General features: G+C 47.0%; 1 protein-coding gene across 10 annotated transcripts in view; it reads left to right on the top strand.

The window, feature by feature from the left end:
* SLC6A6 (solute carrier family 6 member 6) overlaps positions 1–14,019 on the top strand; it is a 100,247-nt gene that overhangs the window by 38,673 nt on the left and 47,555 nt on the right. For 7 of the 10 annotated variants that reach the window (XM_075713429.1, XM_075713432.1, XM_075713433.1 and 4 more), the window contains one exon: positions 12,999–13,034. The exons of 1 other annotated variant lie outside the window; for it this stretch is intronic. The gene's annotated coding sequence lies outside the window, so the exon portion shown is untranslated. Of the gene's footprint in view, positions 1–8,251; positions 8,274–12,998; positions 13,035–14,019 lie in introns of those variants that run through there. 2 more of the 10 variants (XM_075713431.1, XM_075713438.1) reach the window with 2 other exon arrangements.

Genomic DNA, 14,019 nt, shown 5'->3' on the forward strand with positions numbered 1-14,019 from the left:
CACCAGGTTGGGCAGGGTAAGGCTACCCGGCCATACACTGGACCCATCCAGTGCTTCACTTTCTTGATTCATGGGACCAGCAGTGGCTACCTGGCAGCGAAAACATGCCCGTTACAGGGCAGTCCTAGCTGAATGCATAGTCCAGACTGGAAGGATTCTGATGTGATCTCCTGTGTCAGGGGTCTCTCGGGGAGGCAAAGACCCCCGTCATTACTGGTTCGCGTTGTGTTTGACATAATAGCTGCAGGGCCCAGTGGGGCAAAGGGGCTCCTGTGCACCCCACAAACCTGAGCCTGAGGTAACTGAAGGAGTCCTGGGCAGCTTGAGGGAGGCCTTACAAGCTCATGTTGTGTATTGCTTTATGTTAATGCAGCCTTGTGATTACATGCTACTTTGCTTAGATGGGCATTTTAAATAAACTGTTAGCAAACTTCATTAACCACACATGAAGGGAAGATCAGATGTCATTTTGTTAAGGAACAGTAAATAACTCACAATTTTCAGAGAGAGAACTATTTCTAAAACCAGTAAGTAGCCAAATACAAAGTGGTGGTTGCTCCTGAATCCTGGGTTGTGTCCATCAGTCCTGTCAACTCTCCTTATTTCTGGCTGGGCTTATACAGAGGAGAGACTCAATGGTGATATGCAGGGCCTACAAGATGAAGGCTGGGAATGCAACATGCATGTATGTGCATTGGCCAGGCAGGGTGAGGCTGCCAGCGCATGGGATTTTGGTCATTTCTTTTCTCCTTAGCATTTGTGTTTGCTTGCTCTGGAGCTGTGTGGCTCCCAGGCTCTGTCCCTCGCTGCTAGCCCCTTCTCCCGCAGGCCCTACAATGAAGATTTGAAAAAGGTCAGAGAAGAAATCCCCCTCAGTCCAGCTTCTCTTCTTCCTAAACGGGTCACTCTTTCAGGAGGTGGGGAGGAAACGCCTTGTAAAAATACCATTGTCAAGGCTGCTTCTAAACAACACAGCAGATACGCACGCTGTCAGCATATAGGGACAGGCAAGAAAACTCCTTAAAATTCTGCCTTTCCTCATAACAACACCAAGTGAGTCACCCTGGCCTCCAGGTGACAGGAGCTCATTGCCCAGGAAGCACCCAGGTAAACTTTCCAAAACCTGCATCTGCCAAGGTTGGGAGATAAGATTCAGGTATCCCAAAAGAGAAGTGCAGGGATGCCGCAGTGAATATTGCTGAATTTATTTTAGGCAGCAGAGATTCTGGCTGAAAGATCACTTGAGAGTATGCCAAGGGCCCAGAAAAGGTAACTGCTTAGGGAGGCTCAAGGTCACCCAAGCTCAAGTCACTGCAAGCTGCTGGCCTCTCCTCAGTGACATTGCTGCCCTACGGAGCGACGTGCTGCCATGGAGGTGAAGGCAGAGGCATCCCCTTCGGAGCATGCAGGCAATGCTCCAAGCGTTTGTGCCCAGGCTGTGCCAGAGGACAGCGGGCATGGACCTGCCGGGAGCTGTCTGACCCACCGTGAGTGGGTAGCACCGTGGATGCTGCTACGTCGCTCTGCCAGTTAAAAGCGGAGCTCCCAAAGCCGGCTCTGCCTCCCCTGCCACCAGATGCAAGCAATTCGTTTTGCATTTGGACTGGTAGTCCGGAAAACCGAAGCGCTGTGTTTTTAAGTTTATATTACATGTTTGCTTTCCAGTTTTGTTAATTAAAATCATGTAACTGGATGAGCAGTTACTGGATGGCTTGCAGGGTTTATTTGAAATTTTCTATTTTTTCTGGACGTTCAAGCATTTGATGCTCTTTCCCTCTCTGCTTGCAGTGCATTAATTCACCTAGCTAGAAACTCGATCTGTCTGAACTGGTAAAAGCATGCATTTGGGAATGGTTTTGTTTCTTACAGTCTTTTCTCTTAGTGTTTGCCTACACCTGCCAATGTAATTTGTCAGAATAAACTAGGTATTTTAAAATCATTTTTATACACTCTTCATAAGTGTTTCACCATCACTTTGAGAGGGAAGGGAGCAGAGGGACCCATAAGCAAATAAAAAGAAATCTAAGCATGTATGAATTCACTCGAGTGATCGCTCTTCTTCCTCTTCGGTGAGTTTAATCCATTGGCTTGTCTGGATCAGTCATATAAGTTGAGAGGGCTAGACTGCATCAGTGAGCTCACCACCATAAATTTCTGGACTGTTTTCCACTGCGATGCCCACTGTCACCTGGGATGTGGTCAGGCCAAGCCTGCCCAGCTCGGTGACCAGCTCCAAATGGAAATGGACGTGGTTCTGCATGGCAGCCTCAGACCCTGCTGACTTTTTATTGCTTTCAGAGTTGGTGTGCCACAACTTCCTCCCCATCTCCTAGCCTATGTCCTCCTATGGTTTCTCACCTTTCATATCGCCTTTGCACCACCCGTGCAACCATCTCGGCTCTGCAGGAGCTGTTCTGCTCATGAGGCCAAGGAAGTCTCTCTGCAGGCCACGCAGCAGCAGAATATTTAGCTGCAGCACCATGGGTATGTTATTAGCAGGGAAAGAGGCATGTTCAGAATGTGCATCTTCTCCAAGCACACCTTGTGCTACGGGTGTAGCACTAACAGAGGACTTACTCCACTGAGGCAATGTCACTTAAACTGCCCAGACTTGAAGCTTTACTTTCAGTACTGAAAATGTTAAGTGTGGACATGTGCAAGGACATGCCAATGTAAGCAGGATGTACTTTAGTCTGCAGACAAGGCTCTGAGTAGCTCAGTGAAGCACATACATGCTTCTTTCATGCAAGAGTATCACCTTAACTCAGCAGTGCCTTTCTATGCAAATCTCAAATTGTTCTGCATTGTGTCAAATAATGACTCCAGAATTAGATCCAACAAGATGACATTTTTTTCTGCAGCAAGTACATTCAGAGACTTAGCCTTTTCAGGGCTTGTATCTTGGTTATTAATAGTATCATTTGCCTCCTTTTGGAAAATTGAATTCATGTGATAAAGAGGAACTTTATGTATCAAATTCTGATGCAGTAGTTCTGGTACGAGTGCTTTTGTAAAATACAGCAGTGGAAAATGCAGGTTATATGGTAGAAAATTATTTTCTTTTGTGTTTTTTTTGCAAATTTTGTATGATTGAGCCAGCAAAGAACAATGCCAACATTAAAAAAAAAATCCATTACCTGTTGATCTTGTCCCATTTTTGGCAAATTTAGGCAGGCATCGGAAGATTTGGTAAGAAATGTTATGTAATAGTTCAGGCAAAAAATAATTAAAAGAGGTAAGTTACCATATATCTAGTACTAGGTAAGCAGATTAAAAAGAAAAAAAAAACTGGGAAGTGCAATAACTGGATTTACTAATGCCACATAAAATAAGAAAATGAGCGCAAGTTTTGCACAGGGCAAGTGCTGCAGAATTTTCCTTGGGGAACAATCCTCTATGGGCAAAGCGTGGTTGAACAGAAAAAACAAATCTTTTTTGTCTTTAATTGTTGTGATTGTGTTTAAAAGTTACAAGATGTCAATTTTAGCATGTGGAATGCAATTGTGAAAGAAAATGGGTTTCCTGAATTTTCGGTGATTGACTAAAATCCACACACATACTGGTTATTTTAATTTAAGGAAAAAGGATTTTGTTTCTTTATCCTGTTACATAACACTGGATCTATTCTCCCTTGAACACACAAGTATGTTTATCATTAATCTTAAAGGGAAACAGTCGGCCTTCAAAATCGTTCTGAATTTTTATCTATTTTTTTTAAAGTTCGATCCCAAATGACTGGATATGAACTGAAGAGGAAAGCATGCTGTTTATTTTTTTAATTAGATTACTTTAACCTCATTTATGCATAGTTCTTTAACTGTTTTTCCCAACAGCAACAGTGAAGAAAAAAACATTGGTTTAGAAGTGACTTCAAAAATGCAAAACATACGGTTCATACAGCATCCAGCAGGAGACAGAGTACCTGTTATTGGGTTTTAGCTCATTTTTATGAAACTGGCTGGCTTTCAGTTTGGAGACATTCTTTGGTAATACCTATATTTTTCATTCTATAGTGCATTCCTTTCAAGGACTTTAAATTGCTCAGGAGCTCTTGAAAATCCTGGTGAAAACCTTTGGATATATGAGAGTTTTTTACTTCCAGGTAGCTGACTGTCAATTAACTTGAGACGCTTTACTCTTTCCAAAAGCCAGCGTGACCACTTTGGTTCGAGGCTGTTTGGTTCCTCTGGGTTTCCCCCTCACTTTAGGAAACAGCCCCTGTAAAGGAACTGGCATTTCTAAACTCAACTGGTGTTCAGAAAGGACCCGCTCCAGCCTTTCAGTCTTGCTGAGTGCCTCAAGTTAATATGTAATTAGCTTGATGTAAGGAAAGGACCAGTAGAGGCAATCCCGTAACGGCCAGGCAGAATCAAATATAAGCAAAATAGGCCACCTGTAGCATTAAAATCAGAAAATTTAATGCCAATGGGGCTACTTTTCAAGAAGACCTGTGGTTTTTAGTTACCTTTGTGTTTGACTTGTAAACTGGGTGCGGGGCTCCATCACCGGCATATTCACATGATGGGGAGTGTGCCAAAAACACAGGTCATGTTTTGATTTCTGTTTGATATCCTATTTATATATTATTTAAATGGATAAACCAAGAAAAATTAACTGTCCAGGCCATAATTTCATCTAAAGTAAACACAGACTAAAACTACAGCAACTTAGTGGATTGTGTGGATTAATGAGATATCCTGGTATGTAATAGCAACAATTCTATTCCCTGATTTAGTAATGCTTAAAATCTGCAATCCAGAGTCACTGCATGATGTGCAAATCCCTTAGAAAATCTGCCTCCCTTTTTCAAGCTCAGGATCCTTTGCGATACAGGGGAACCCCAAAGGTTGCCTCCCTGTAGCTTCGTATAGGAAATTTGTGTTTGGAGAATCGTTAATGCAATGGACTTACTCAGACCATCTTTTAGCCATTCTTGCTTATACCCTTCTTTAGAGACAGTGCTGTCCACTTGTCCCCTAGATTTCTGCTGGACTTTATGCCTGGATAAATTTTGCCTTTTTTATTTTAATGTTTTTCTGTAAAATCTTCCCAATCCCTGCAAAACCTCCTTGCTCTTGCCCTGCCTTGGTCCTGAGTCCATGAAACACCATGTTCCCTTTAGCAGACACACGCTGAAAAGCAGCGAGTTTTTCCTCCTGAAAAAAGCAAGAAATATTAAATCCATTTTGATTTTAAAATGAATGAGAATTTGCCAATGAGCTTATTTTAGATCCTGGTGTGATATCCCTCCCTCTATCCACCTCACCTGATAGAAATCTGATCTAACTCTGCCATACACTTGTGTGAATATGCATCCATCTGCGAAATTAGGCACTCGCATCCCTGCCCCTCAAAACCTCTTTTACAGGGTGCAAATACAGTGAATCTCTTCTGACTTCCGTGCCTTCTCGGTAGATTTCCACACATTATAGCCAAGCTGGAGATTTGGCCCAGTGTCTTTTTTAAACCCTGTGACCCAGACGTGGAGATTAAGAGAGTTATGTTATTGGATTAAACAGATACAAGAGGCGCTCATTGTATCAACGCCCAACACCTTAAAACTCCAGAAAGCAGCTCAGCATGTTAATGGCGAAAATAGTCTCCAAGAAAGAGCGAAAACGCAAAGGAAGGTGATTGCTAACCCATGCCTTGGGCTGGGGTGCAAAAACCTGCCGCGCTGCCTGGTCTGCAAAGCAGCCACAGGGATATTATATTCTGCTTTCTATAGTATCTTAATACTGCATACACTCAAGATCTGGTATACAAGTCATTTGAACTACACGTACCTGTAACTGGAGTGATTTTGACCTGTCTTATTTAAGTTTGGGTTACTGCCTTCATGGTTGGGTTTTTAAGGGTTAGGCTTGATTACGTTATGAATGGCACCAGCACACACTGAAATCAGAACTGCAGAAGTAAAAATACTAATAGATTAAAGCCAGACCTACAGGAAAAGGGTAGTAATTTCAGGCACCATTTATATGCTTAATATTATACACATGCTTATGCTTTGTAATTTGGGCTCTAACTTGTGATTTCAGTTACATAAGAGAGCCGGAGGAGCCAGAGGCATTAGTGCTGCCATACGCTGCTGCAGCTGAAGGCAGAGTTCCCCCAAATATTCATCAGGCACATTCTCAGAAGTTGTGCTGTCTCATAATGAAACAGCAGAGAGCGATGACACAAAAGGACTAATTATTATTATTATTCCACTTAGTTCCAGGTACTGTTTACATGCCTCTGACTTCAGAACAGCTTCGGCTGTTTGGTTTTTTACCCCAAACATTTTTTTTTTTTCCTAAACACAGAGAGCAACCATGTGCTTTGTGTGGCTGACTTTTCTTTTAATGAGTGAGGAGCAACAGAACGAGAGAGAGCCAGAGACAGAAAATACAGGCTTTGATTCCTCTAGAGAACTTGAGCAAAATATTCCACTGCTGTCAGTGGTACAGCTGTGCTGGCAGGATCCTTAGCACAGATGAGGCTCCAGCCGCTACTTACATTTCACCGATGTGACTGCCGGTTCCTACTCTGCATCGAGGCATCCTCACTGCAGTTGAACACGTCGCCGCACCGGTGAGAAATGTTTTGCTTCATTCTCTAGTGCGGCCAGAGCCGCCTGTGTTTGTGGTCCCTCGTGTAGTCTCACAAAATGCTAGTTGCCTTCAGCAAAGGATGGCTACGAATCCAAAGCTGCAGTACACAAGAAACCTGAACCAGAAGATGTAGGTGGCAGCATGCACTACATCATGCTATTAGTTCAAACCAGGCTGTTTAGTGGAGATATATCATCAATTAGCCGCATATATCCTATACCTGTATCTATTTTTCAGTTAAAAACCTATTTGCTTTGCAAATCAGCTTGGATACTGGAAAATCAGAGTGTGCTGGAGTCAGGGAAAATCGCTTGTGGGACTGTGGCACACTGTATTTGGCATACGGTACCGCCAGCGCGGAGGGTGCAGCGCTCTGTGCTTTTGCATGAACCAGCCAAGGAAATCAGCCTTTTCTAGAGACCTCCCCGGAGGCTGCTGTGATGGAATTTGATCCCCTGGCAGGCTATGCATAGATGATGGGCTCCAAAGGTGTGTCACCCAGCGATTGCCGTCATAGTTTGTGGTGTAGGAAGGTTGGGTCTTGTACTGGGAAAGCCTGGGAGCGCAGGGCGGTGGGGACTGTTTGCTTGTCTTTGGTCCATCTCCACTGTTCCCAGTACAAAGTTAGCACCGTGGGACGTCTGCGAAACACAGATGGCCCAGAATCTCCTTTTCCCTGCTACTCTGCCCCAACAATGCCAACGGCATTTTGCAGTACAGAGGATCTTAGTAAGTCTTCCGCAGGGGCTATGTGAAATGCCTAGCGAGTCTGTATGCTGCTGGATCCTTTCAGGAACAGAACCAGAGGAGATGCAGGCAGGAGAGCAAAGGCATATTTGAGTCATATACCCGTTCGCCCGCAGGAGAAAAGCACCGGCTTTCGGTGCAATGAAACCCAACGCAGGACAAAACGTTGCCCTGCTCATTGCTGCTGCTGCTGGCCCCGGCCGTACTTTGCTCCCGAGCTGTGAGCGCGGCTGACCGGGGCCGGGGGCTGCTCTTTTGGGAGGCGACCGAAGAGCCGAGAGCTCCCGGTCTCCCAGGCACCTGCCAGGCCGCGATCCCTGGCGTCTCCTCCTCCAGCGGGAGACGGCTGCCGAGACCCAATGCCCCAAAAGCCTGGCTGAGCGACACCGTGTCCAGAGCCGAGCCCTCGCCACCTTCCCGGGGGGGGGGAAGCGGCCGCGGAGGGGCGAAGCCGGGGCCCGGGCGCAGGGACGGGCAGCGCCGCCGGATGCTTTGTCCGCCAGCAGGGCGCTCTTTGTGTAGAGATAAAAATAATAATTACATTTACGGAACTAAAAACTAAGGAGAGGAGAGCCGCGGCGGGCGGGCAGCCCCCCGCCCCGCTCCGCTCCGCTCCGCTCCGCTCCCCGCCCCGGCCGGCCCGGGGCCGGCCCCGCTGCCCGCGGGGGAGGGCGGGGGAGGGCGGGCGGCCCCGGGCGGCCCCCCCGGCGGCGGCGGCCGCTGCCCCGCACCCGCCCGCCCCTCCCTGCCGTTCCGCGGCCGCCAGCCAGCCCCAGCTCCGCCGCCGTGTCTGCGGCATGGCCCCTCCTCCCCCACACCCCTTCCTTTAGGCTCCCCCCTCCCCAGCAAAGAAGAGGCCGTGCCGGTGTTTTTCCACTCAGCAGGATGGGTGATGCTCAAAGCTCCCTCATTAGACAACAGACACGAGAGGTCAGGAAGAAAGCGCTTATAAATTACCGTTTCCTCCCGCTCGGCGCTGCTAGTCGCGCCGCACCGCTCCGCCGGACGCGCCGCACCGCCGCAGGGGCGCAGCGGCGCGCAGGCACCGCGGCCAGCGGACGCAGGTACCGGCGCCTCCCGGGAGGGCGGGCGGGCGGGCGGCGGGGCTGCTGCGGCTGCTGGTGCTGGTGCTGCTGGTGCTGGTGCTGGTGCTGCTGCGGGTACTGGTGCTGCTGCGGGTACTGGTGCTGCTGCTGCGGCGGCGGCGGCGGGGCTGGCGCGGAGCGGCGCGGGTCGCCCCCCGCCGCCGCGGCGAACAAAGGGCGGCTGCTCCGCGCCGCTCCGCGCCCAGCGGAGCCGAGCCGAGCCGAACCGAAGCGGGCCGGGGGCGGCGGCGGCCTCCCTTTGTCCGCGCCGCCTCGGGGTGCCCCCGGGCGCGCTCCCCCCCCTCCCCTTTATTTATTTATTCATTCCCCCCCCAGCTGTCTCATTACCCCCCGCGGGTTTTTTCCTCCTCCAGCGGTTATTTTCACACACCCCCCCCCCCCCCACCTTGCGTTAACTTTTTTTCGCGATAACACTTTGCGGCAATTACCCACTCGCTGGCGGGCCTCCAGCGCATCTACGGAGCACGCTTCTCTCCCGGGCTATTTGTGCCCTTTTTCCCTCGCCTTCCCACCTCTCCCTGCTGTATTTTTTCTGGCTGCCGTGCGCTAACCTCGAATGAAGAGGCTGGTACAGGCAGTGCTACATCTGATGCTAATGGGCCTACCTGGAGGGTAATACCACTGGCTGCTTCTTCCATTCTCCCCCCCCCCCCCCCCCCCTCGTTTTCCTTGTATTTTGTTGATCCTTGGCATGCTGAAATCAAAGTTGTGATTGGGGCTTGGAAGAAAAACACGGGCACTTGCACGGGGCAGGTTACCGAGCTCAGCGTGGTGCGAAGGGGCGATAATTCTGGGTTCGTCCCAGGGTAACTTGGACCCAAATTTCACCCACTGGCTTTAAGATAATGAATGCCCATCTCTGCCTGATATTCTAACAGGCGGCGTGTGGGAGGACTTGCAAGGTTTCCATATAAGAACATGGGAGCATTTATTTCACACAGGCGAAGAAATGTGCAGAGTATGTATTATTTATGAACGGAAGGCAGGCTGTGTTTTCCTTAGGCAGCTCCGAGAGTGGCAAAACTTTGTATTTAGAAATTGTAAAAGCTGATTTCTGCTGTTTAATGAGAGCTACGTTTAAAGGAAAGCACCGATGGGGAAAAAAAAAAAAAAGTAGTGCGAGAGGATCCAGATAAACACAAAGAAATACAACCCCACACGTATTCCAGCGCAGTTTGTGCCAAGGTGTAAAGATGGAGTTTTTTGGTTAGTTACCGTTTTTTTAACCGTATTGGGAAAGGCATTAAGAAAATGTGCCGAGAGGAGCTGGTTACGTTGATAGTGCTATTTTGGTAACTGCAATTTTTTTTTTTTTTTTTTTTATTGCTTGCATGTCAAAATGTTTCGAGTTTTGGACTAGCAAAAAAGTGCGGCAGCCCTGATCGGGGGGCATGTCATCGGCTGTGTAATTTGGGGCTTGGATGACAGTTGCTACCGGTTTAGATTTTATGGCTTTGGGTTTGAGGGTAAATCAGCCCATTAACACCTGCTGCTGTGGAATTTGGAGGGGAGAGGCTTTGGTGAAAACCCTGATGGTTTTTGACAGCCGGGTGTTTACCTCTGGGTCTGCGTTTGGGCAAGCTGACTGCTTTTTGGCATTGCCTACCTTTGCTCGAGTGTTACGGAAAGATTCCGCTGAAGGTTGTTGGATTTGTTTAAAGCAAAATGTGTGAGCGGTCGAGGCAGCCAGCAGCGTGACAGTGTCCTTCTCCCGGAGTACGTCGAGGCTGAAGCACGAGTGTGGCGGGAGGATGTCTTTGTTGCCCTGGTTAGACTGACACTGGAAACTTTATTTTTGGCACTTTCAGAGATAGCATCTTTATGTTTCCTCTTCAGCTGTCTCTTGTCTGCTTTGCATATATATATATTTTTTTTTTTCTGTCTTCTCTCTTTATTTGCCTGCGTCTCACCTTCTCCATTCCTTCCCCTTCGCACCTCTCTCACGTTTTGGGCTGCTTTGAGGCTGCACCCACTGGAGGGCGACAGCCGCCTTTCCCTCCCCGTGGGGTCCCAGCGCTGCGCCGCGGGTGGGGCGGGAGCCAGACCCCCAGCCTGCGGGGGGGCCGAGAGAGGAAAGGCCGCGTCTTGCTGTAATTTATTAACCCGCATCTTATACTGTGCGGTGTCAGGGTTATTTGCTGTCATGCTTTGCAATAAGCAGGAGATTGCAGGTGGCACTGGGACGTTTGCGAGTACCAAGAAGGTGGTTGCATGCTTGGGGGTGCTAGATCAAAATCCTGGGGGTTTCTGTTTGTTTGTTTGTTTAGGGATACTGCTGCAGAATCCAGTAGAAATTTGGAATGCTCCAAATGCTACCAATATGTATTTTATTTTACTTCGCTGTAACCAGGAGCACAATTTGGCATACTACTCTGTTGGTAGTCACTAATTTGTAGCTTTTGGGTGAGTTGCCTAGAGTTTTCTTAAACTCCAGGGGTAAAATGTTTGGGCTGTGACAGGAGGCTTCAGTCTGTGTGAAGTGCTCTATGAAAAGAGGTGCAACATTGTCATGGAAAAATATGAGGACACTTTAGCTTGGCTTACTCTTGCTGCACGGTGCGTGGGAAACCTCCCATGCCTGAGCGCGGTTCTGTTTGTAAAGCCTCGGGGAGGATCTTGTCTTACAGCTAGTTGTTGCAAATATTTCAATGAGTTGTCCTTAAATCGATACTCTGCCTAACCAAGACTGAGCTACATCTTAGTGGCTTCTAGCCAAGGCCTGTGGGCTGGGAGTTTCCAAAGAGACTCTCAGACTCAAGGCCTTTAGCAGGCTGCCATGTTTCCCAGGCAGCGATGCTCCCAGGATTATCATCAATGCACCTCAAGACCCAGCAGCAACCCCCTATTATTTTAATTTTGCCCCCTCTAGGTTTTCCAGTGCCCGATAGTTTTGCCCCAATGGGCAATAGGGCAATGTTGCCCCAATGCCCCTACAGCAACGTTGCCAGTTCCACCAGTAAGGGAGGTCTCTACATTGGTGCCCTACCCAGGCTTTGAATCATGCTGACAAATGACTCTGAAAAGATTATGCTGATTTGTTTCTTTTAAATTTAACCATATTACAACACATAAAAATGGATGGGAAAGCCATGGTAGTTAAAACCTTTTGCAAGTAATGCTTATTTGATTGGTCACACTAATAAATAGTAGATCATTTAAGAAGTGAAGCTTGGAATAGATTATCCAATAGGATTAGTGCCTTTGACTTCTTCTCATCACTAACTTAATTTACGTGATCAGAATGGATCTGGGTTATGTTTTTTAGAGTAATCCTGAGTCCAGTCCTCGTAAAGTGCTCCATACACAGAACTCAAGTTTATTCTAATGCCACTCTGGGAGGGGGCTGCTTGTAGGATTGGGTCCTTGGCATTTGGAAGACAAGCGTGAGGATGAAAATGCAGTGATTTAATATTTGCTGAATTTCTTCGATACATGCATATTTACTTGAATCCTCAGCTGTTGTAGTGCCATGGATTTAATTGATTTGTGCTAGCTGAGTGTCATGCCAAGGCATGTAAACTCGAGGCAATACCCTTTAAATTGCTTACAGAGTAGCTAATATTGATATAAGATAATGTGGTAGAAATTGAGTGAAACTGCTACTCTTCACTGTCTTTTTTTCCCCCCTAAAACTGCCATTGGAAGGGCTACCATGCTGCCAGTCTGTGACTCTGAAACTGTGGCTGGTGTTCTACAGCATCTGTATTTACATCAGTCTCTCTCTTTTTTTTTTTTTTTCCAATGTGTCTAGATTTACACCAGCAAAAAGCCACTCGGGGTTGACCTTAAACCCTGCTCCAAGAGCATCCACCAGACCCACCAGCTGGGTTGGTGGAGGGGGCGCATGAATCAAGTCCACGTCCAGCCAGGGAGCTTTAGGTGGGAGGCAGCAGGGCGGGTGGCATGCGGCTGCAGGAGGGTGGCTGTTGAGACCCATGGGCTGTTGGGAAGGCTCGTGCATTTTAGCAGTTACTGGGTTTCCTGTTGTGGTTCTCCGTCACCCAGAATGGTCACAGCCTTGAAGAACGCCTTCACTGCCGTGGCTGCCTGACCTGGATTTGAATGCGGTTGGTGCTTGAGCATTGGCGTGGAAAAACAATCATACTGCGCCAAAATGCAGCAGGAGTGCCCTGCTTTAGGGTGTCGGTGTAGGTAGGCTGCCCATAGGTAGGAGAGCAACCCATACGTCAAGCCACAGGGTTATCAGTGAGCTGGAATGTAGTTAAAAGTTCTTCCTTTTTTGCTTCAGATCACTTGGCATTTGCATTTCGTTTCACTGCTGCAGTGTAATTTCCTTGCTCTTGAGACAGATATAGTAAAATTTTCTGTGATGTTTTACATAGAATGTAACAGGTGAGAAATTTTCTGTTCTGGCATTAGTAGTACATTCAGTGTCTTGATGTTCTTCAAAATATGAGTTCATACTGATGAAATTCAGAAAACACTATGCATGATAACATTGAAACATGTCTGACTTAGCTTGCTAGACCCGTTTTTTTTCCTTTAAAATATCTTTTTTGCCTTTTCTTTTTCTTTTTTTTCCAAACAGGAAGAGAAAATCCATTCAGGAGAGACTCTTCTTCACGTAAGTGTTATTTGTTCTTGTTTATGAAATTACAAAAGGGTTATAAAGCTCATTAAAATGTTCAATACTGAACATTTACCATCTGTTCCTAGAGACCAAGTTTAGAGCATGTAAAAATAGGCTGTAGTTATACAGTAATAATGCTCAGCAACTGTTATCTTAAACCTACCTTGCAGTTCTTCTGTGCCTATCACTGCAGAATTTAGAAACCATTGCAAAGCACTTTGCAGACATTTAAGCAGTGTACCCGTAAAGTTGGTGTGTAAATCCTCAAGGGATGACACTGAAGTGGTTTGCCCAAAACAGAAGAGACCCATAAGTGAGAGCTCATTTTAGCACCCCAGAGTCCCTGAATCCCAGACCCTGTGACGAGTCAGCTTCTCTGCCTTGGATCCTACAAAATCCAAGTTCTGCCTATAGAGCCATTTGTTTGCGTGCGTGTGTACTAGTGTGTGCATGTATACGTGTGGGTAAGAGAGAGTGTGTATACGTGTATTTGGCCTCAAATAGCATATAGGTATTTCAGGCCTTTTCTACAACCTATGGTGATACCCATTAAAATAAATGTAAATGCTACCAGCCATTGGTGAATACTGTTGCAAATGTTTTGTTGAAAGCATTTGGCTCCAGACTGACTGCTTGGTCTGGATGAGCCCGGTACAGTATTCTTCATGGGACCAAGAAAGCTGCATGTCATAAAAATACAACAGTTTCTTTCCACACCACCTAGTGACCTGGTTTGCAGATCTCAGATTTGAAAACTCTTGAGTAGTATAGGAAGCTCTGCTGTGGTATTTCTTCCTAGTAAATAAATCTGATTAAATGTTTTAAGGGGCTGCATAGATGAAGACTCATTGCCTTAATGCAAAATTAGCTTAGCAAGGAAAACGACTGCATTGTTGCCAATGCAGGGCCTGCTTTGCATAACTTCCAAGCATGTACTGCGTCCAGTGGCATGGCAATCCTGCGAGCGCTCACCTCAGGC

This window comes from Pelecanus crispus, chromosome 7, assembly GCF_030463565.1.
Source record: "Pelecanus crispus isolate bPelCri1 chromosome 7, bPelCri1.pri, whole genome shotgun sequence".
NCBI lineage: Eukaryota > Metazoa > Chordata > Aves > Pelecaniformes > Pelecanidae > Pelecanus > Pelecanus crispus.